This window comes from Lontra canadensis, unplaced genomic scaffold (genome assembly GCF_010015895.1).
Source record: "Lontra canadensis isolate GAN:19392208 unplaced genomic scaffold, GSC_riverotter_1.0 scaffold31, whole genome shotgun sequence".
In the NCBI taxonomy this organism is placed as follows: Eukaryota; Metazoa; Chordata; class Mammalia; order Carnivora; family Mustelidae; genus Lontra; species Lontra canadensis.
In genome coordinates this window covers 20,157,886-20,179,891 of record NW_022631025.1, presented here as the reverse complement: position 1 = coordinate 20,179,891, position 22,006 = coordinate 20,157,886, and the positions used below count along the sequence as shown (strand labels likewise).

At 42.4% G+C, this 22,006-nt stretch overlaps 1 pseudogene; it reads left to right on the top strand.

Annotated features, from left to right (window-relative positions):
• Nucleotides 1-13,657: 13,657 nt before the first annotated feature.
• LOC116873080 lies at nucleotides 13,658-17,327 on the top strand (annotated as a pseudogene).
• Nucleotides 17,328-22,006: the final 4,679 nt, after the last annotated feature.

Below are 22,006 nucleotides of genomic sequence, written 5' to 3'. Positions count from 1 at the left end.
TGAGGCAATCACCCTCTAATATCAACCATCAGTTTGCAGAGGATGTTCCAAAGACTAAGAATGGCAGCCAGACTCTTACATCTGTCAGACATGACACCATAGGCAACAGATGGCCCCCAAGGCTGCCTACAAGGCAAGGTGCGTTCAGATGTGAGCCAAAGGGTAAGAGTTCAAGTTCCGGTGGTAGAAGCGGAGGGCAACAAGGCATAAAGATGAAGAATCCAGAACCTGTTGGGCCCACAGAGTCCAGGGAGATAGTCAGAACCAAGGAATCTCATACACAACAATCACAACCTAGCATCTTGACAACCAACAAGACCATTAGCTCCCAAATTATACAGGGGAATGAGCATCAAGTCAAAACCACCATCCCACCAAACATACCAATTCCACAAGATCCTTAAATCATTGAATCTCAAAGAACAACTCTTGCATGAGTTAAAGCTTATGCTGGAGGATGAGGAGCATAGCCAGGCTCAAGCCCAATACACTGGCCTGCCCCCTGCTTCAGATCATTTGACTTATAAGGCCTCACTGACTCAGGGTGTCTCAGGAGGGGACACGAGAGCTTCCCAGGTGCTGCATGTCCATCCAGAGGACACAGGAATTACTATGGAACAATAGCAGGAGTCCTGGGTCCCTAAGCATGTCATAAGGAAATGCCACAATAAGAATCCCCCACCTGCTGCAAAGACCATGAGGTTCCAAGGCACAAGAGCTTGGTGGAGGGGATGCAAGACTGGGAACATCCCGAGAACGAACAGGTTCCCTACTGAAGATGACATTGAAGAAGAGGTTCCCTACTCAGGACTCAGTATGGAAGGTAAAGCTGGGAAACAAGCATTCCAAGACCCTATCACAGAAGAGTCAGCTGCCTCCTGAAAGCCTTTCACGGAAGGGTCAGCCTCTTTCTGAAAGCCTTTTCAGTAAAAAAGTGAAGGATTTTTTGCAATGGCTTACTCCTGGGATAAAATGCAAAAGGCAAGAAAACTCCCAGGAGAAGCCCAGTACCCTATCATCTGTGGAAAGCAGAGGCCTACTTAAAGATAGAGCTGCCTTTACTGGGACGCCCGAAGCTCAGAAAATCATGACAGCTGTTGGGAAGTTCCAAGAGGAGAAAATGGGGCGTCGGCGTGCAATAGGCAGCACCTGCCCTCAGCAGCCCATTCTCTCCTCAACCAAGCTGAGGAAAACTCAGCAGAAAGCACAAGTGCAGGCCCAGGCACAGCCTGTCCCAGGATACCCTTTCAACTACAGGGTTCCCGCCCGTAGGGAGACAAATGCCAGGTCCTGCCAGCAAGAAGCCGTCTTTGCTGGGCAAGGCCTTACTGCAAGTAACAAGGGCTCAGAAACAAGGGTAGACAGCCCCAGAAAGTTGTGGCATTTAAGGACCAGCTACCGCATTAGAAGTATCCCCTCTCCATACCACACAGGGAGCCTGCGCCCCACCCGAAAGCCTCCTGCGGGCCTCAGGCTGCCCAGTGGCCTCTGGCCACTCTCACGACTCCTGAAGGCATTGTGTGCAGAGATGTGTCTCTACTATTTAGACAGAAAACTTCTCCAGAATTTCCAGTGAGAGGGTTTTGGAGGGCATTTCCTACCCCAAAATAATCACTTGTGAGGAATAAATATTTCTCTGATAAAGTGATGTCTGTTCTGTGTACTGTCTTGGGAGCATGGGTTTTGGGTAACTCAGTTCAGCTGTTACTGATTGCTTCCTTCGGCTTCTAAAAGGTGACCAATCTCCTGGACCTCTTGGGAAATATGTATCATGTGCCCCCAAAAGCCCCCCAAAGCCCATTTCCTCTCTGATGAAGTTTGAGGAGATGGGCTCTCTCTCCTGTCCCATGGCTTAGCCTTACTGAAAATGCATAGTAGCTCACACCTCTCCCCTCATTGAATGTTTTACACCCTTTACAGCAAGTCGTATATATCTGAGGAGGATCAAAGACAGGTATAGTTTTCAGAAAATAATGATTAAGCCACTGTTGTTTCTTCACTGTTACTCTGTTACAGTAGCTTAATCATTACTTAGAAGTCAGTGATCAGAGGATCCCACAGGTGGATGAACTCTGAATGGGATTGTTTTGTGGGAGGGTGGGTGTTGTCTGGGTTGATCTTAGGCTGGTTGGGGTAGAGTTGAAGAATAGCCTAGATGCTACTTAAGAATCTGTCCTGTGAGTCACGTTAAACTTGACACTGAGGTTTCCAGTGGAAGTGCTTCCCTTCCCTGGGTTTTTCTTCAGGCTGCTGGACTGAGGATGTTTTTTGCAGAACAAAAGCATCACTTAGCTGTTAGTGGTAGGAATGTTGACAAGGCAGCTACCACCTTCCAGGATAAGACACCTTTGAAGAAATGAAATGGTAAAAGAGGGACCTTGCTGGTGGAACAAAAGTTTATGTCTAATCATCCCCTTCTCAGGACCCTGTCCTGCTCCCCTCCTTCCTCAGTCTGATCCAGGCACCACCACTTTGAGGCAGACTGGAATCTGGCACAGCCTATCGATGCCTTATACCAAAAAGGCATGGTTCTGTTCCTTGAGTATGCAAGCAATACCTGCAGGCTGTCAGGCATGGCATCCCCTTTGGGGGAAGGTGATCTTGGTGCCTGCCTTCCATCCACACTCGATGACAATATATAAGATATGGCCTTTGCTATGGCTAGGATGGTGGTATGCCACCTTCAATATTCATGGCCTTAGTGGAGCCGTGGTAGCTCTTCCTCAGAAGACTTGTAACTTATGAACCAGAGGTGAGTTCTAGACTATGTACCAGGATACTGATGTTTGGGGGCTTACCATGGAACTCCATGGAATGCTTTTTTTTGGGTGGGGGGCGCAAGACGGCACACATTCCCACACTTCCAATAGGGCTCTGGAGGGAAGGCAACTCCACCTCAGACTGGGACTCAAAATGGGGTGAGTGTGCTAGAGAACACCTGAGGTAGTCTTCTGGACAGTCTCAGGACTGCTCAGTGCTAAAACAAAAAACCCGATGTCCATGACACCCCTCACTACCACACTTGTAGGTTCTTGTCCAGGTTGTCATTGACCCTACACTACTTGAATGTTGGGATCATAGAAAGAATGCAGATTTGATGCTGTGGAGGCCCTGAGGGGGACAATAGGTGGTATGGGTCCCCAGGCAGGGAACTTGAAGAGGTGGTGAGGGGGTACAGGCGGCTCTAACATCTATGCGGACAGACCAGCCAATACCCCAGCCTGCCGGTTCCTACATAATCTCATCTTAGAGTCCATTATGGAAAATTCAGTGCACTTCCCGCCACCCAGAGAGCTTATTACTGGCAATACTTCTGCCATCGGGAATACTATAGTCTGACATTCTGTCTCTCTGCCTCATGCCCCTGTCCTTCCAGCTTATGTGTCCCTGTTAATTTTTCTGCTCTTCATCATCTACTTTCCACTTCTTGCCTATCCAGCAAGGCCTTGTTCTTCCTTTCCTCACTGAAGGCTTGTCGGGTAACCAATATGTAAAAAGCACCAGTCCAGCATAGGAAATAGAGTCCATGGTACTCCAACAGCATTATCTGGTGACATGTGGTAGCAGTTGTGATGAGCACAGCACAGTATAGAGTTGTATACCTGACACTAATGTGATATTGCATCAGCCATTCTTCAATTAAAAAATAAATAAAACAGGCTCCAGTACAAGTGAACGACCCTGTCTAATCCTCTTCAGTCCTTCCTGTCTGGCAAAATCTTGTCTCTCTGCCTTTTTTAGAAAAGCCTTTCTGTATGTAACTGATTATTGTTGGATTAAATCTCCCATGTCAAAACTGAGTCTACTCACAACTGAGTCTACTGATGCACATGAAATTCAGCCCCAGCACTACCTGGAAGTCTTTCATTCACTCCACAAACACTTATCCAAGGCTTACTAACTTGAACAAAATAAATGGAGTTAGATCACTATTTCTTAGTACATTCTCTCCTCAGTGTTCTCAGTTCTAATTTATTTTATTCTTAAAGTCATTTGAGAGAGAGCAGGAGCACAATCAGGGGGAGTGGCAGAGGTAGAGGGAGAAGCAGGCTTCCTAGCAAGCAAGGAGCAGGACTCAATCCCAGGACACCAGGGTCATCACCTGAACTGAAGGCAGATTCTTAACTGACTGAGACACCCAGGTGGCCCTCAGATCTATTTCAAATTTCCTTTACTTTCCTCAAACTTAGGCCATCTTCACTTGTCCAGCAGATGTACTGGACCACAGCTCACAGAGGAGCAAGAAAGTAGTGATGGAGCTTCTCACAAAACAAAATAAAACAAAACAAAATCCTTCCCCGAAAATCTCCCCATTCTTCATTTTCCTCTTCCTTCCTATTATATGGAAAGAGGTTTCCTTCCCTATCTCAAAGGAGATATACTTTCTGAATGTCTTTATTGAGAGAGAGCTAACTTCTAGTCTTGAAGGACTGATCTACCCTTGCCAGGTCTTCTTCTGACCCCTCCTCCCTGTCCTTATGAGGCACCCAACATCTTTTTTTTTTTTTAATGGTTTTTACTACAGAAATGTTTAAGCTTGTTGAAGGGCACACAGAACAATATAACTTTCCACATATCCGCCACCCAACTTGAACTATTATCATTGGGTGGGTGTGATACACTGTGATTAAAGTGCAAAAGCCCCTTTAAAACACCTTGCCATCCATCTCTGAGACATATGCTATGTGTCCTCGTCAAAGCTCTCACATTTCTTTGATATTTATCACCTGTGCAACACACTTATTCACAACAGGTGTACACAGCATTGGTGACAAACAGGCACTGGGCTTTAGTGCCTTTGGCAATCAATTCTGCTCTGCCTTATAGTCAACCCTGAGGAGCCATTTGAGTGAATTCCTCAACCCCACACAAGAAGTAATCTTACGGAGCAAATTCAGGGCAGAATTTCACTGTCCCTTAGTCAGTCAGTAACTGTAATATGCAAAAAATATAGAAGAACACTGTATATGTTGTTAAAGGCTTGACATTATGTGTTTTCAAATATTTAGAAAAAAATTTGTCCTGTTACTTTTCAAATAAACTACTGTGTTTCGCCTTATATGAAGTAGATCAGATATTCCCCTCTCTCCAAAATGGCATTAAAAGTAAAAGATTAGATGAAAACTGCTCAATATCATTAACCAATCAGAAAAATGCTAATTGAAATGAATATTTGCCAAAATTTCACACCCACAAGGATGGCTAAAATCAAAAAGAATACAAATGTTGGTGGGAATGTGGAGAAATTAGAACCCCCATGCCATGTTGGTGAGAATGAAAAATGGTACAGCTATTTTAGAAAACAGTGTGGCAGTTGCTCAAAATGTTAGACATAGGGTTAACATAGGACCCAGCAGTTCCATGCCTTGGTATATACTCACAAGAAATGAAACATAGGTCTTCACAAGAAATGAAAACATAGGTCTACACAAAAACTTGTAAACAAATGTTCGTAGCTATCTTATTAAAAGGTGAAAAGATGGAAACAATTCAAACATCCGTCAACTGAGAAATGGGTAAATAAAATATAACATATCCCCATGATATAATATTTTTTGGAATAAAAAAGACCAATCCATGCCACAACAGGGATGAACCTTGAAAACAGTAAATGAAAGAAGCCAGTCACTAATGACCACATATGATTCCATTCACATGCAATGTCCAGAATAGGAAAATCTAGAAGCAGAAAGTAGTACATCTTAGAGATGGAGGGAGGAGGGGAGAGGAGGATAATAGCAAAAGTTTGCAGATTTGTTTCTCTTAAGTCATGACGATGTTTTAAAATTGACTGTGGTGATGCATATACTGAAAATCAAGGAATTATACATGTTAAATGAGTGAATTTTATGGTATGTGAATTGTATTTCAATAAAGCTGTTAAAAGAAAGGACTTAAAAATAAATGCTTAAAGATGACAAGAAGGGGAGCATAAAGCCCAAAGGTTGTCAACACATTTTTGGAAGATGGAAATGCGGTGGAGGACTGGTAACTGACTAGCAGAGCAAACATAGTGCTGGCAAATCAATTCACACTGCAAAACCCAGGAGAGGATCAACCTGGTGGCACTAGAGAAAAAGGAAATTAGGTGTTCCATGTTAGTAAGCAATGTTGATGTTGAGTTTTTGTTCTCTGTTGTTTGTTTTATATTGCATATAATTTCTAAATCTTTTTCTTTTTTTGAGTGGGGGTGCTCTTTGCCAATTTTGTAAAACCTTGTTGAAATGTTAGCATGTTTCAAATGTGCAGAGAAGATCCCACATTTCTTGCGTTGGACAGAACTTGAGACAACGTTTTAAAGTTGGCATTGCACACATCTGGGGTTGGGGTATGGTGGAGGCAGTAGCTTCTGGAATCAAATGTATTTGAAAATGAAGTTGTGGAAATGTGAAATGTGAAAATGAAGTTTGTCACCAATGCTGTGTACACCTGTTGTGGAAAAGTTGCATAGATGCAAAAGCCATAGATGGTAAAGCCATATACCCTTTATCCAGACTAACCTACTAAGATTTTGACCTGTTTACAATCTCTCTCTCCTTTTCTCTTTCCCCTTCTCTACATATAGGAAGACACATATACACATATGAAAATTATGCATACATTCTTGAATATTTGAGAATACATGTCATGCATCACACACTTTCTCCCAGAATATTTCATAGTGTATTTTTTATGAATAAGAATATTATCTGACACCACAGTTATCTCCTTTGGTAAATTTCACATTGATGTAAAACTTCTAACTGTTCTCCCACTCAAATTCCATTTTTATCAATTTATCAAGTAATGTCCTCTGAATATGTGTGTGTGTGTGTGTGTGTGTGTGTGTGTAAACCTCCTTACAGGATTTAGTCTAGAATCACATACTCCATCTAGTTGCTGTGTATCTTTAGTTTCCTTTAATTGGGATCAGTTTCTTAGCCTCTTTTAGAACAAGGCCAGGTTTGAAAAATCAATTCGATGTGCCATATTTATAACCCTTTCTCACCTGGAAATTTTTTGGGTGGAGCTTATCTTGCTCAGACTTTAAAGGATGTTTTTATAGTTGTGAGTCCTAGGGGCCTATTTAAAAACAATTCCAGAAATTCAAAGATATGTGGAGGGATTTTTCTTAACGGACATATTTCCTGCAGTCAAGGGAGGGTATGTGAAGTGGGGAGGGCTAGAAGTGTACTTTCCTTTGGGAGAGACAATGGTGAAACTGTGGACGCAGGTTTAGAGAGGAAAAGAAGGCTGTCATTACTGGCAAACCCTCCTCATATGGGAGGGAAAGGATTGGGTGTCTAGGGCCAAGACTGATTCATGAGCGAGGGAATGTAGGCAAGTCAAGTAAGGAAATGATACAGGGCTTAATTTCAACAGTTTATAATCTAAATAATGAAGCTATAAGGGTTCCAACTATTAAATGACTAGGTAGCATGGGGAGAAGAAATAAATACATATAACCATCAACAAGAATGTCATTATCATTTCACATTGGTAGAGATGACAATAAGGTATTTTGGAGAAAAGGTAGAAGCTATGTGGGAAAAACAGTTTTCATGGAAGAAATAAACATAGGTGACATTCAAAAAACCAAAAGGTATTGCTAGGTATAGTTACAGTTGTGCTCATTAGACATTATGCTAGAGGAACTCACTTCCTAAATCAAGGTGAGTTTGGTCTGCTGTGATGCAGCACACTTGCTCTGTAAAATAAAGGAATCTTTAAAAATGTTGGGGGAGAAGGGGGACCTGTCAGAGAGGGAAGAGGGAGCAGCAGGGAGAGACACTATACGTGTGGAAGAGAACCTGTAGGGCGTGAATCACCTAAGAGGGATTTGGAGAAATGAAAGAATTACTAAAAGTTTTTAAGTTGTTTGCCTCAGTTCCATGGGTGTGTCGTGCCCTTTTCTCTCTCTTTGTCATGCTTCTGTTCCTTGGTACAGGCTATTCTGCTTTCTCGTGCTTTTTAGTGAACTTTAGAATACTTTCTGGTATTCAGTACTTTTGGATACTTTTGAGGAGCTACTGGGGTGGGGCTGCTGCTGAGTCTATTTCTGGCTTCATACAGGGAAAAATGCTAGAGAGAGAGCTGCAGCTGAAGGCAGAGTAGATCTTGAGGGTGTAAATCCCAGAGTAGAGCAAACCTTCAGAGATGAATTGATGTCCAAAGTGAGATCACCAAGTAGTGAGAAGGGTCTCAGGTAATATCAGGGTAACAGGGGACTGAGAACATTTCACTAAGGTAAATATATGATATGTGAGTAGGTGGAGCAGGAAGGTAGGCTGGAGGCATCTAACAGGCCAGGAACGATGGACACATCTGCTGGGCTGGATAGTGTGGGAAGGGATGCATGTGAGTTTCTCTCTCCTGTGCTGTCCCCTCCCCAGCACTCAGGAAACTTTGGTGTCTGTACTAAAGCCCTGTGATGTGGGCCTGGAACTCTGGTCTAGCACACGGATTCTCCATGCCCAGCTGCCTGAGGCAGGAGTGCACTTGCAATGATGTGAATCTTCTTTGTCTGAGAAGCCTTACTGCACCATGGCTGAACACCAATTACACTTGCTCAGTCTTCCCATCCTTGCCTTCCTGGGTCGGGTGAGGCTCCTTCCTCTGGTGCTGTGCTACTGAAAGAGGAAGTTGTATTTACCAGTATTTCGGAAACAGAGATGTCAACCAGGTAAATAAAGTCCCACAGAGATACTAAATCCTTCTTTCCAAATAGATGAATTGAAAACAACTTCCAAATGATGCTTTTGCTGAATCTTACAAATTTTAAGTAGTTTATTTTTTTATTCTATTTTATTTTATTTTATGAGCCTATGCTCAGTGTAGAGCCCAAGACAGGGCTTGAACTCATGACCCTGAGATCAAGACCTGAGCTGAGACTAAGAGCCAGATGCTTAACCGATTGAGCCACCTAAGCACCCCTTCAGTTGTATTTTAATTTTCATTTGGTTTAAAATATTTCTTTTCTTTTGAGTCTCCTTTCTTGGCTTGTGTATTAGTAGTGTGTCATTTAATCTAATCTAAACACATTGGGATTTCCAGTTACCTTTCTGTAGTTGGTTTCTAGTTTAAGTCTACTATGGTCTGAAAACATACTTTGTGTGATTTCTATTTTATATCTGTTAAGGTGTGTTTTATGGCCCTGAATATGGTCCATCTTAGTGAACATTCCATGTGAGCTTGAGAAGTATGTGTATTCTGTGGTTGGATGAGGTATTCTATAAATGTCAATTACAGCAAGTTGATTGAGGATGTTGTTTGGGTCAACTATATCTTTACTGGTTTTCTGCCTGCTGAATCTGCCCATTTCTGATAAGGACTGTTGAAATCTCCAACAATAACAGTGGATTCATCCGTATTTACTTGCAATTATACCAGTTTTTGCCTCACCTATTTTGACTCTATGTTGTTACATGTGTACCTATTAAGGAGTGTTCTGTCTTCTTGGAGAATTGTCCTCTTTGTTGTTACATAATGCTCTTCTTTACCCCTGATAATTTTCCTTGTTGTGAAGTTTCATTGTCCAAAATAATAGAATTACTCCTATTTTCTTTTCGTTAATGTTAGCATTGTACATTTCTCTCTGTCTCTTTGTTTTTAATCTGTGTCATTATATTTAAAGTGAGTATTTTATAGACAACATATAATTAGGTCTTGTTTTTTTCCCAATGTGCTCCAATAGTCTCCTCTTTTAATTGGTGAATTGAGACTACTTCCATTTAGTGATTTTTTTTTAAATTTTATTTATTTATTTGACAGAGAGAGGGAGCACAAATTGGCAGAGCAGCAGGTAGATGAACAGGGAGAAGCACTGTTTTTATATGTCTAAGTTTTTATTTCTCTTTTACTTTTTCAGGATAATATCACTAGATATAAAAGTTTGGATTGGTGGTTTTTCCTTCCAACACTTAACATATCACTCTAATCTCTTACTTTCATGGTTTATGATAATAGGTCATAATTCTTATGTTTTTTCCCTCTACAGGTAGGGTTTTTATTTACCTCAGGATTATTTCAAAATTTTATATTTTGTTTTCATACAGTTTGAATATGATATGTCCAGGTATAGACTTTTTAAATATTTCCCTGCTTGGTGTACTCTGAACTTCTACAATGTATCGCTAACCTGTTATTAATCTTGGAAACTCCTTGGCCATTATTACTTCAAACATTTTTTTCTGTTCTTTCTTCTTCTGGTATTCCAATTACATATCTGTTATAGAGTTTGAAACACAAGTTCTTGGATATTCTAGATTTTAGCATTAAGAAAATTCTTTTCCTCTTTGTATTTCAGTTTGGAAAGTTTCTACTGACATTTATGCAGACTCACATATTCTTTCCTTGACTTTATGCAACCTGCGGAGGAGTTAATCAAAGGCATTCTTCATTTGTCATACTGCTTTTGTTTTCTAACATTCCTTTTGATTCTTTCATAGAATTTTCCTCTCCTGGCTTACATGCATCATCTGCTTTTTTATAAAACTGTCTGCCTTTTCAAGTAGAGCCCTTAACAGAATAATCATGGTTATTTTAGCTTCCACGTATGAGAATTCTGAAATATGTCATATCTGAATGTACATCTGATGCTTGGTTTGTCTTATCAGTTTGCTTTTCCCTGCTTTTTAGCATGCCTTGTAATTTTTCTTTGAAAGCCAAGCATGATGTATTGGGTAACAGGAACTGAAATAAAGAGACCTTTAATGTGAAGTCTTATGCTAATCTGGTTAGGTGTTGGCATGTCTTTAATATTTACTGTAGCTGTACATATCAGAGGTTGCAGTTTCCTCTAGTGTCCTTGTTTTTGTCTCCCCTAGGGTCTTTAGGTTTCCCTAAATCTCCCTAAATAAAACCTATACCTTGCAGCTCTTTTTAGCTATGATCCTGTTCCTACACCAGAGCTGTCAATACTGTAGTAAGGTGTCAGGGGAGGGGAGATGATTAATCATTCATCTTTTAATGGCCTTATGTTCCTGGATTGTGATGTTCACTAGTATTTCAGAGATTATTGTTTTGTTTTCTTACACTCTATAGATGAGAGAGGAGAGCTAGAGGGGGCTGCTGTAGTTGGGTAATTTACCTTCTCCCATGGGGCATAAAGCTCTGGTAGGGTTTTCCCTGCTGAGTAGACTTCTGTTATGGAAAACTTTCTGGGAATATTTCAAAATGTTTTCAAAATGGGTTACCTTTCTCCTTTCTCTCAGACACTACACTCCCCTGCCAGAAACAAGAGCATTCTTTTTTTTTTTTTTTTTTTTTTTGTAGATCTTTACTATAAGAACCAGGTTGTGTTCCTGGTAATATAACCCATACATAAATGGGAGGCTCCCATTAGATTGTGACCCCAGGAGTTTCTCACTTTCATGCTAGCCCATATTCATCCTCCAGCAATTTGTCAAAGTGTCTGTTTAAGTGTTCCTACCAGGAGAGCAGTGTTGAGCCTCCAGTGCCTTCTGTTTCAGGTAAGCGAATCTTAGGCATGATTTTCTGCACTGACACTCTTGGAAGATTTGAGGTAGTGTTTGCCACTATGGTTCCAAGAAATGGCATTGATTTTTAGTCCGTTCAGCATTTTGCTTCTTTCAAAGACTGAAGTGATGACTCCCAGGCTTTTAGATCTGGAGCCAGAAGTTGCCCTTCAGAGAATGACTCTTTATTTTCCTGTCCCTCTCCCCATACTTCTCAATGAGTTTGGTTGGGTCAGATAAACACCTAAACTGGGAAGTCTAAGGAAAGAATAGACATTAACTCCTCTAGGAAAAGAGATCTGACAGGGCAAAGGATTAAGGAAGAGCTAAGGTTTCTACTTGAAACTATCAGTCTATTTGGATATGGTGGTGGGTCTTGGGTAAAATCTGAAACACAGGGATTCTGCAGTTCTGGATTGGGTTATTTGGAGAGTATGAAGACTGTGTAAGAAAACACGTTTTCCCAGGTCTTGATCATGAGTCACATTCCCATGTCAAGCATCACTCAATCAAGCCTGCCTTCACATTGGGCTGATCAGGAGAATACAGTGCTGTGCCTCTGAGAAGAGACTGGGGTCTGAGCTATATCCTAGGATATGGGTCTACCTAAGGGAGCACAGATGTGACTCTCAGGATTTAGTTTGAGAACTTCTGACTGAGAATATCAAGTGTGCATCTCCCAGACAACATCCTCCTTTGGTTTTCAAAGTAAATATTGAAAATATTTTATCACCTTAAAAGTTGAGAAAAGCAAGGAATACAAAGTTCTATAAATTAAAGTCCTGGTATTCCTGGATAAAAAATGTCTCCATTTCTGAGAAGAGTGAGAGATGAGTCCCCACCACTCATTCTTTTCTTTTTGTTCTATCATCAGGGAAGAGCCAAGAGGAGGAAAGGTGGGACTCTGAAAGGTAAGGTTCTCCCTATTCCACCGGAGCTCTCCAAGGCTGACCCTTCCTGTCCATTCTGTGAGGGTTCAGGTCCATAATCTCTGAGGATGCCATCTTCCAGATACATTAGCTCTCAGAAAACAGAGGTCTCAGAGGAGAGGCTCATGGAAACGCAGTCAGAGTGCAAAACCCTCCTCAGATTCCCTGCTCTGACCATGTCTGAGCATGAAGCAGTGATGGATCTGGTAAATGGGTGCTGTGTAATAGGTGGCCATGTGAGACTTTAAGAGTCAGAACTTCTGAAGTTCTGAGACTTTCTGAAAGATCTGTGACATCATGGATACTCAACCTCTTCCTTGAGGTAACCATTGACCTATGTTCCACATAAGGTGGTTTTCAGTATCACATGAGATAGATAATACACCCAAAAGCCCATTGTGAATGATCAAATAATGTAAGTCTTATTATTATCATTCACCATGCGACCTTGTATCCTAATCCTTGGAGCTCTCCAAGTCCAATCTACCAAGGATATTTTTAAAGGACACTCTATTCAGCCTCTTATAAGATCTCTTGCTTCTATCTTCATCATTCTCCTGATTTCCCAGAGTGGAGAACTTGTCAGAAGGAGGGGAGGCAAGAAAGGTGCTTTCTCTACTCTAAAGGTGAGTAAACATTACCTTCTTTCCTGTACCCCTCTTTTAAGCAGAGTCTATGTATTTCTAGGACCTCAAGGAAGCCTGGAATTGAGATGGGATGGAAAATTCTCAGAGTTAGAATTTGAAAGTCTTGGAGATGTTGGTGGGTGGGGGGCTACCTTTGCCAGACCAGCAAGGGTCACATATGTTTGTTCTGGTCCTGGTTTCAGTTTTGTACCTCCTGTCTCCCACAGCCCCCTAGGCTGGCGTCATGATACCATTCACTTTCATCAACTGTTATGTCCAGACCCCTTCTGTGGGGTGTGTAACAGCACAACTGCTGAGGTGAATTGGCTGCTGTTCCCAGGGGCCCTGGAAGATGCTACTCCTTCTCTGATCCCCTTGGTTTTACAGCTCCTGTGACTCACTCATCATTCACTTCATCTCCTGACTTCTCTACAGTTGCTCCAGGAAACCTAATACCAGCCTCTTTGTCTGAGCCTTTCCCCCAAACCCCCTCCATCTTCTCACCTAACCCAATGACCCCTTTAGCTGACTTTATCTTACTCTCTCCCCTGGGCACTCCCTGTCACTAAAGCCAAAAGCCTAGATTCTTTATTCCCAGGGAACCACTCCATACATCTACCCCTTCCTTTAACTTCTTTCCTACCATATGATGCTCAGACAACCAGAGGCCACTTTACCTCTGAATACCATCTCTGCTCTCAACCCCACCATTTCACAAGGTATCAACCTCTTACCAAATCTGTCTCAGACAAGAAATCCCACTGATTCATTTGCTTGTCATCATGCACCACCAATGCCATCTGTTTCACCACTGCCAGACTGCTCTTTAACTGTGACTCAATCTAAATCGATTTCCATCTCATTGAAACCGGTTCCTGAGAAGTCATCTCTAGGTAGCCCTGGTGGGTTGTCTACTTATGTCCCCACAATCAGAGGTAGTGACTGTTCAAACCCATCAGGTTCAGAATTCTCCTATTGACAGGCCCATGCCAAGAACATGTTCCTTTCCTCCCCACACTATCACACTCTGATTTTCAGCAAGAACAGGTTTACCTCCATCAACTAGAAACCTATCTCTGGAGAGACTCTGCTACTAAGCACAAGGAGGCCAGTGGAATTTCTTTCCCTGGCCTTAACTCTCAGGCCCTCTTGGAGAGAAAAATGAAGAAGAGAATGGCTTTCCAGATTTTAGAGAAGGAAGTAAAAGAGGAGGGGCCATTTTCCAAACAAATGTGGTCAGAGTACCAGTGGACATCTTTAGGGAATTTGTTGCATCTGACTGATGTACAGGTCACCACAGCCCCCAAAACTGGCTGGAATATTGAAGGCAAACCAGAGCAGTTCTCTATCAACAGCTCCTCTATGTCAAGGCTTTGGCAGAAATCTTGCATCAGAAATATAGCCAGCTCTTCTGGGGTCTTCTTTCTTTGCACAGTGAGTCTTTAGTAGCCACTGTCCTGTTGTCTAGTAGTACTTCTCCACTAGAGTCTTACTTTGTCTTATTCAATGGAATTGATAATACCTCTGACATCAAAATGCAAGCATCTCCACCTCTTCCTCATTCCCAAACATTTCCTCTCCAATTCCTCTCCCCATTGTACACCCCCAATCCTTGCCTCAACCTCTGTCCCCTTCGCAGCCCCCACCTTTCACTCAGGTGAACACCCACGCCCATATGTCCTCGAGCTTCCAACCTTCCATTGGTTTGCCAGCCATCCCATGGCTATGTACAAGTCTCCATCCTTCCTGGCCATTTTCCTATCATTTGCGAACCTCAGGAGACACTGGAGTTACATAGCCCAAGGATGGTAATCCCACGCTGGTCCCTCCATGACTGTGGAAATCTAGAGTACCTAGCAGTGATGGAGCCTCAGCATAAGTCATCAGAACTCTCTCAGCAAAAAGGCAGACAAGTTTACTCACAATTCTCTGAGTTACAGGGCCATAGTAACAGGGATCTAGCAAAGACTGAGTTGCATCTTCCCAGAAGGTTCCACGAGAGGGTCCAAACAAAGTTCCAGCTAAGGCAGGATATGAGTATGGGTATATCCTAGAGAAGAGTTCAGAAGACAGTCCACAAAGGGTCTCAGAATGCTACCTAATGAATGGTCTGAGGGCTGCCTTGGAGACAAGTAACTGTATGTGTCATTCAAGGAATCACTCAGGGAATGAATTATTAAATGTCTCAAGGAAGGACACAGACCAGAATCAAATGAAAAGTATTCTTAGTTTACATATGAGCAAGAAGTTTTGGAAGATCACTGTGGGTAGGATTCCTATAGGTGTGTGTTATTCATGGCTGGCTGATGACAATACATTGCCTTTCTCTGGGAGTTCCCAGACTACTACAGAAAACACAGATTCTAAAAAGACAATGGTGGGTAGGGTTTACTGCCAGGGCACAACGCTAGAGCATTCTTTTCTTGATCCCAGTACACGACAGGTGCTAGAGGCCCATATTATTAAATTTCGCATGAGTCAGAGGTGGGGTCTACCCCTCAGGGTTCTTGAATCCATAAAATTCTATAAGTTGAGAGAAGCCAAAACATGGCCTCTCCCCCAATTTGACTTTCCCTCCTCAACCATGCATGTATTTCTGGGGTGGAGTCCAAAGCTGACTTTTTTTAAACCCCTTGAGGGACGCTCTAAACCTTATTTAGGAAACAAGGTGAGAACAATAAAGTCAGTCCCCACTGTGGATCATCCTCTCCCCGCTATGTCATCTGTGATCAGTGAAGGAAAGGGGGGCCTGAAGGCATCACACTCTGACAGACCATAAGACTGCAGAGTGTATCAAGATAGCTGAGTGGGGCAGCCAGACTTTTCAACCCCTTACACACAGCATCAGAGCTCAAGTGTGACCCAGTGAGACTGTACAAGACAACACACTGTGGCCCAGAGGTACCCACAAGGCAAGCTGGGGCTGGACAAGAGTCCATGCCTGAGAATGTGAGTTCCAGTAAAAGAGTAGAAATGGAATAGGGCAAAGTGATGGTGGAGAAGAATTTAGAACATTTTGCCATGTCCAACCTGTCCAGGGATATATTTGACACCAAGGAGCTCTGTACCCTTCAACCCCAATCTTGGGACACCTGGACAACCAGTGAGTTGGGAAGCTCCAAAATGATAAATGTCAACATGAGCAAGGTAGAAACTGCCCTGACCATGGAACACCCCTCACCAAAAATACTGGTTCCCCAAGATTCTTAACTATCAAACCTGAAAAGACAGATCCTGAGTGAGTGAAAGTTTAAACTGGAGAGTGAGGAGCATAACCAGGCTCAAGGATGTCCCACTGACATGCCTCTTACTTCAGATAGCTTGACTTCCAAGGCTTCCCTGACTCAGTCCCAGAGTGTGTGCAGCGGGGACATGGAAGCATCCCAAGTGCTGCACATCCAACTAAAGGACCGCACAATTAGCACGGAACAGCAGGAGGAGTCCTTGGACTCGAAACTGGCCTTCTGTAAGGGCCAGTCTACGAATTTCTCACAAAGTAAAAGTGCAAAGAAAGTGAGACCTCAGGATCCCAAAGCAAGAAAATGCAGAAGTGAGGACTCAGGAGTAGGGACCTCTGCAGGCAGAGAGGAGAGCCTCCATGGTGAAGACAGAACATTAGAGAGTGCTTCCTCAACTCTGTCACAGAATGAACAGTTTCCTCTAGAAAGTTACTTCAGAAAAAAATGAGGCAATTTTCTCAGTGGATAAATTCCAAGAAAAATATCACATGGCATCAAGAATGTCCCCCTCAAAAAGCCAAGTTCATGTCCACCGTACTGCAGCACCAAGACCCACTTGAAAGTGTAGCTGCTTTTGGGAGTGATCAGCCTCCTGAAGCTCACAAGCTCACTTCCTTTGGGAATGTCCTAGAAGAGAAGCTGACACATATGTACGGATCTGAGGCCTCAGAGTTAAGCAGGAGGAACTACAGGTCTGACAAGAGACCTCCTTCCAACTACTGGGCTCTCTCTGACCCACAACAAAAGAAACCAGCAAGTTTCACTTCCTGCAGCCAAGAAGCTGCCTATGCTAACCAGAACCATCTTACAAGTGTCGGACACAACAGAGACAGGGTCAGACATCCCCAGAAAGCTGAAGCCTTCGAGGATCAACTATTAAGCCAGGGTCAACCCCCTTCTTCTCTGCCCTCTAGGGAGTCTGTGCCTCATCCAAGCCTCACCTGTGTGCATCAAGTATGCCAGGTCCTTTGGGCCACCAGGGGTGACCCTGATGAAAGTATTGTGTTTAGCGATTTGACTCTTCTACTCAGGCAAAAAATGTTTCTCCAGCACCTGCAGGGAGAAAAATTTCTCTAAAGAAATTATTCAGTCCTTATTGAGAAAGCTTTACAATTTTCATGACAATATATCCTCTGATGAGAACAACCTTCAGCACAACCAGGAATATTAATCCTCCTCAATAAATGTTTCTTCTAATAAAGAGTTTCTTCTGTGTGCTGCACTGGGACTGGGGCTGGGGCTTGTGCTCAGGAAAAGGAAGCCGTGTGTTCAACTCTTCGTAGTTAACGCTTTTGGCTTCTACAAGTACACAAGTCCCTTGACAAAGCCTGACAGTGGCCTTCTCAGTTTTATCCTGGGGTCCTTTATGTGGTTCTGCTCTGATGTCCTGTATTTAAAACATTTACATTTTGGGGGGCTCCTGGGTGGCTCAGTGGATTAAAGCCTCTGCCTTCGGCTCAGGTTATGATCTCAGGGTCCTGGGACCGAGCCCCACATTGGTCTCTCTGCTCAGCAGGGAGCCTGCTTCCTCCTCTCTCTCTCTGCCTGCCTCTCTGCCTACTTGTGATCTCTGTCAAATAAATAAATAAAAATCTTTAAATAAAATAATTATTTATTTATTTATTTATTTATAAAAAGTATAACGTGCTTACTCTGAAAAACTTCAGTCCTTTACAAATAATGAAAAATCACTTAACATCTAGAACTTGATTTAAACTCTCTTTCACCTGCTCCCAAACTATTTGTCGGGTAGGACACTATGTCAGCTAGGCCGCACCTCCTGGAGGCTACTCAGGCCCAATGATACCATTTCAACATATGAATATATGGGATAGTCGTTGAGCATGAAGACAGTGGCCTCAGGGATGTTGCCAGGGACATTGTCCTCCTATATGATGCCTGCCCTTCGAGACATGCAATGTTTTATCCCAAGGTTACAGTACTTGAGGGTTACCTTAATTATCTATTGCTGTTTAATGGATATTCCAAAATTTAGTGGGTTAAAAAATACATACTTATTATCTCAAGACTTTTGTGGGGCAGAAATTTGGGTGAGGCCTACCTGGATTCTCTGCTTCAAGGTTGCATTTAAGATGTCAGCTGAGGCTACTACATTCTCATCTGGAGACTTGAATGGGGAAGGACCAACTCCTGTATTCATCCATATAGCTGCTGGCAGGATGCAGTTCTTCAAAGTCTGTTGGAATGAGATCCTCAGTACCTTGGTGGTTCTTGGCTGGATCTGGGGTTCCTTGTCATGTGGGCTTCTCCAGCACGGCAGCTTACTTCATCAAAGCAAGGAGAGAGTTTGCAAACAAGATAGAAGTTACAATCTTTTGGAAACCAGTAATGGAAATGACATCCTATTACCTTTCCTTTATTCTATCACTCAGAGGCAAATCACTAAGTCCAGCCTATGCTTAAGGGGAGGTGTAATTACACAAGGGTGTGAACATCAGAATGGGGATGATTGGAATCTTCTCAGAAGTTCCTAATGCAAGTGTTTCTTCTTGGACAACTTCTTCATTTTTTGGCGCAAAAGTCTCCAAACATGCCAAGTGGATCTTTGTCCTCATTCATGTCCAAGTCATCAAGGTCAAAATTGCTTAATGGCTAAATGAAGTGGCACCTGGTAAGTAACCATCAAAGAGATTGGAGCATCCAAAGGAAGGAAGGAAAGGTGACAAAGAGAGGTCAAGGTAGTTTGGGTTTATCCTGAATGGTTAAGTAAAATAAACCCTGAGAACCACCTGACTTACCAGTATTCAAACTGGGGGGCTGGGAGGGAAGCTGGTATGATATGGCTCATCTGGCTCTATCACAGTCTCTCTCTTTTGCCCTAGATCCCAGACCATAGGTGTGTAGAAGTAACCTTCAGCTTCTGTAGACTTAGCCAACATTATAGAGGAAGGGGACCCTACAGGTTGTAAGGTTTAGTTTCTGTTCTTGTTAATACATTTAATATAGCACAGCCATCATTTCAAATTTAATTCTCATAACTTGAACATCAGAGAATGGGTCAATCAACTACTGGAAAAACCAGTACTAGGGATCTTAGAGCACATACTCCCATTTTGGCATATTTTCCACGTGCCTGTGTCTTCAAGGCTCTGATGCCTGGGAACTCTGTCACACTCAGGCACCCCTGTTTTTTCTGTGATCCCGGGGATCCTGAGACCACACTGCCCCACCTGGGATTCTGCCTAGTTCGGCACCAAGGCATCTTTCAGACAGGGACATCCCTCACTGGAGCTGACTTCTAAAAGTTCTGATTTTGTGCTCTGCTACTCTATCACTTGCCTGTAGCCAGCTGATGGAGGCTCCCTCCCCTCCATGGTTTATCTTCCCATATATCACCTTGGATTCCGTCCTTTGCACTCCTACCTGGCAAAACATGGTCACTTTTCTATTTGATGAGTTGCAGGTATTCTTTTCTTTGATCTCCCCTTGATTTTGTAGGTTCAGAATGATTTGGTAGCTATCTAGCTGAATTCCTGCAACCAGACAAAAGGTCTCTTACCCCTCTCTCATCTTGGGCTGCAATCTCAATGCAGATTTCTTAATCCCCTCTCGTAGAAGGGCAACCTGAAGGACAGAGAAGGTAATATATATTCAGTGGGCTAGCATGAAAGTGGGAGCAAGGGATGGAGAGCCCTCTTATACTATGAGGAAGTATTTGGATGTAAATGGCAATAAATATATCTTAACTGAATTAAAAAGGAGAATCTGTTGACATAGGTACCTGAAAAAGTCTGGGACTGAGGTTGGACTAAAGCATAAGGTTTCATGCTGAGGCTCAATTGAATCCTTCAAGATTCACTTTCTATCCGTTTCTTGACATTCTGGACTGACTTTCTGTCAGACAATTTTATTTTTATTTTTTTTCCTTTTCCTTTCTCTCTTTCTTTCTTTCTTTCGTTTTCTTTTTTCTTTTTTTTTTATTTTTTGCTTTATTTATTTATTTATTTATTTTTATTAACATAGAATGTATTATTAGCCCCAGGGGTACAGGCTTACACACTTTTCTTCTCTCTCTCTCTTTTTTTTAAAGATTTTATTTATTTATTTGACAGACAGAGATCACAAGCAGGCAGAGAGGCAGGCAGAGAGAGAGGAGGAAGCAGGCTCCCTGCTGAGCAGAGAACCTGATGCAGGCCTCGGTCCCAAGACCCTGGGATTATGACCTGAGCCGGAGGCAGAGGCTTTAACCCACTGAGCCACCCAGGCGCCCCATGGGTTTACACACTTTTCAGCACTCACCATAGCACATACCCTCCCCGATGTCCATAACCAACCACCTTCTCCCTACCCACCTCCCTCCAGCAACCCTCATTTTGTTTTGTGAGTTTAAGAGTCTCTTATGGTTTATCTCCCTCCCCATCCTATCTTGTTTCATTTTTTCCTTTCCTATCCCCCAAGCCCCCCACATTGCCTCTCAAGTTCCTCATATCAGGGAGATCATATGGTAATTGTCTTTCTCTGATTGACTTATTTCCCTCAGCACAATACCCTCTAGTTCCATCCACATCATTGCAAATGGCAAGATTTCATTTCTCTTGATGGCTGAATAGTATTCCATTGTATATATATATATACTTCTTCTTTATCCATTCATCTGTTGATGGGCATTTAGGTTGTTTCCATAGTTTGGCTATTGTGGACATTGTTGCTATAAACATTCAGGTGCACGTGCCCCTTTGGATCACTACGTTTGTATCTTTAGGGTAAATTCCTAGTAGTATGATTGCTGGGTCATAGGGTAGCTCTATTTTCAACTTTTTGAGGAACTTCCATGCTATTTTCCAGAGTGGTTGCACCAGCTTGCATTCCCACTAACAGTGTAGGAGGGTTTCCCTTTCTCTGCATCCTCGTCAGCATCTGCCATTTCCTGACTTGTTAATTTTAGCCATTCTGACTGTTGTGATGTTGTATCTTATTGTGGTTTTGATTTGTATTTCTCAGATGCCGAGTGATGTGGAGCACTTTTTCATGTGCCTGTTGTCCATCTGGATGTCTTCTTTGAAGAAATGTCTGTTCATGTCTTCTGCCCATTTCTTGATTGGATTCTTTGTTCTTTGGGTATTGAGTTGGATAAGTTCTTTATAGATTTTGGATACTAGCCCTTTATCTGATATGTCATTTGCAAATATCTTCTCCCATTCTGTCAGTTGTCTTTGGTTTTGTTGACTGTTTCCTTTGCGTAGCAAAAGCTTTTGATCTTGATGAAGTCCCAATAGTTCATTTTTGCTGTGAATTTTCCCCTCATTGTCTAGTAGTTGTTTGTCTCTCTTTTGCTCAGGTTCTTTATTCTCCATCATTTGGTCTTCTATATCACTAATTCTCTCTTCTGCCTCATTCATTCTAGCAGTAAGAGCCTCTATTTTTTATTGTACCTCATTAATACCCTTTTTGTTTTTTTAATTTCATCCTGGTTTGATTTTAGTTATTTTATTTCTCCAGAAAGGGCTTTTATTTCTCCAGACAGTTTCTCTAATAGCTTCCATGCCTTTTTTGAGCCCAGCTAGCACCTTGAGAACTGTCATTCTGAACTCTAGATCTGACATATTACCAATGTCCATATTGATCATGTCCCTAGCCTTTGGTTCTGCCTCTTGTTCTTTATTTGGTGGTGAGTTTTTCTGCCTTGTCATTTTATCCATTTAAGAACATATGAAGGAGAGAATAAAATACCAAAAGGGTGCCAAAGACCCCAGAAAAATATATGCTAACCAAATCAGTAGAGACCCCAAATCAGG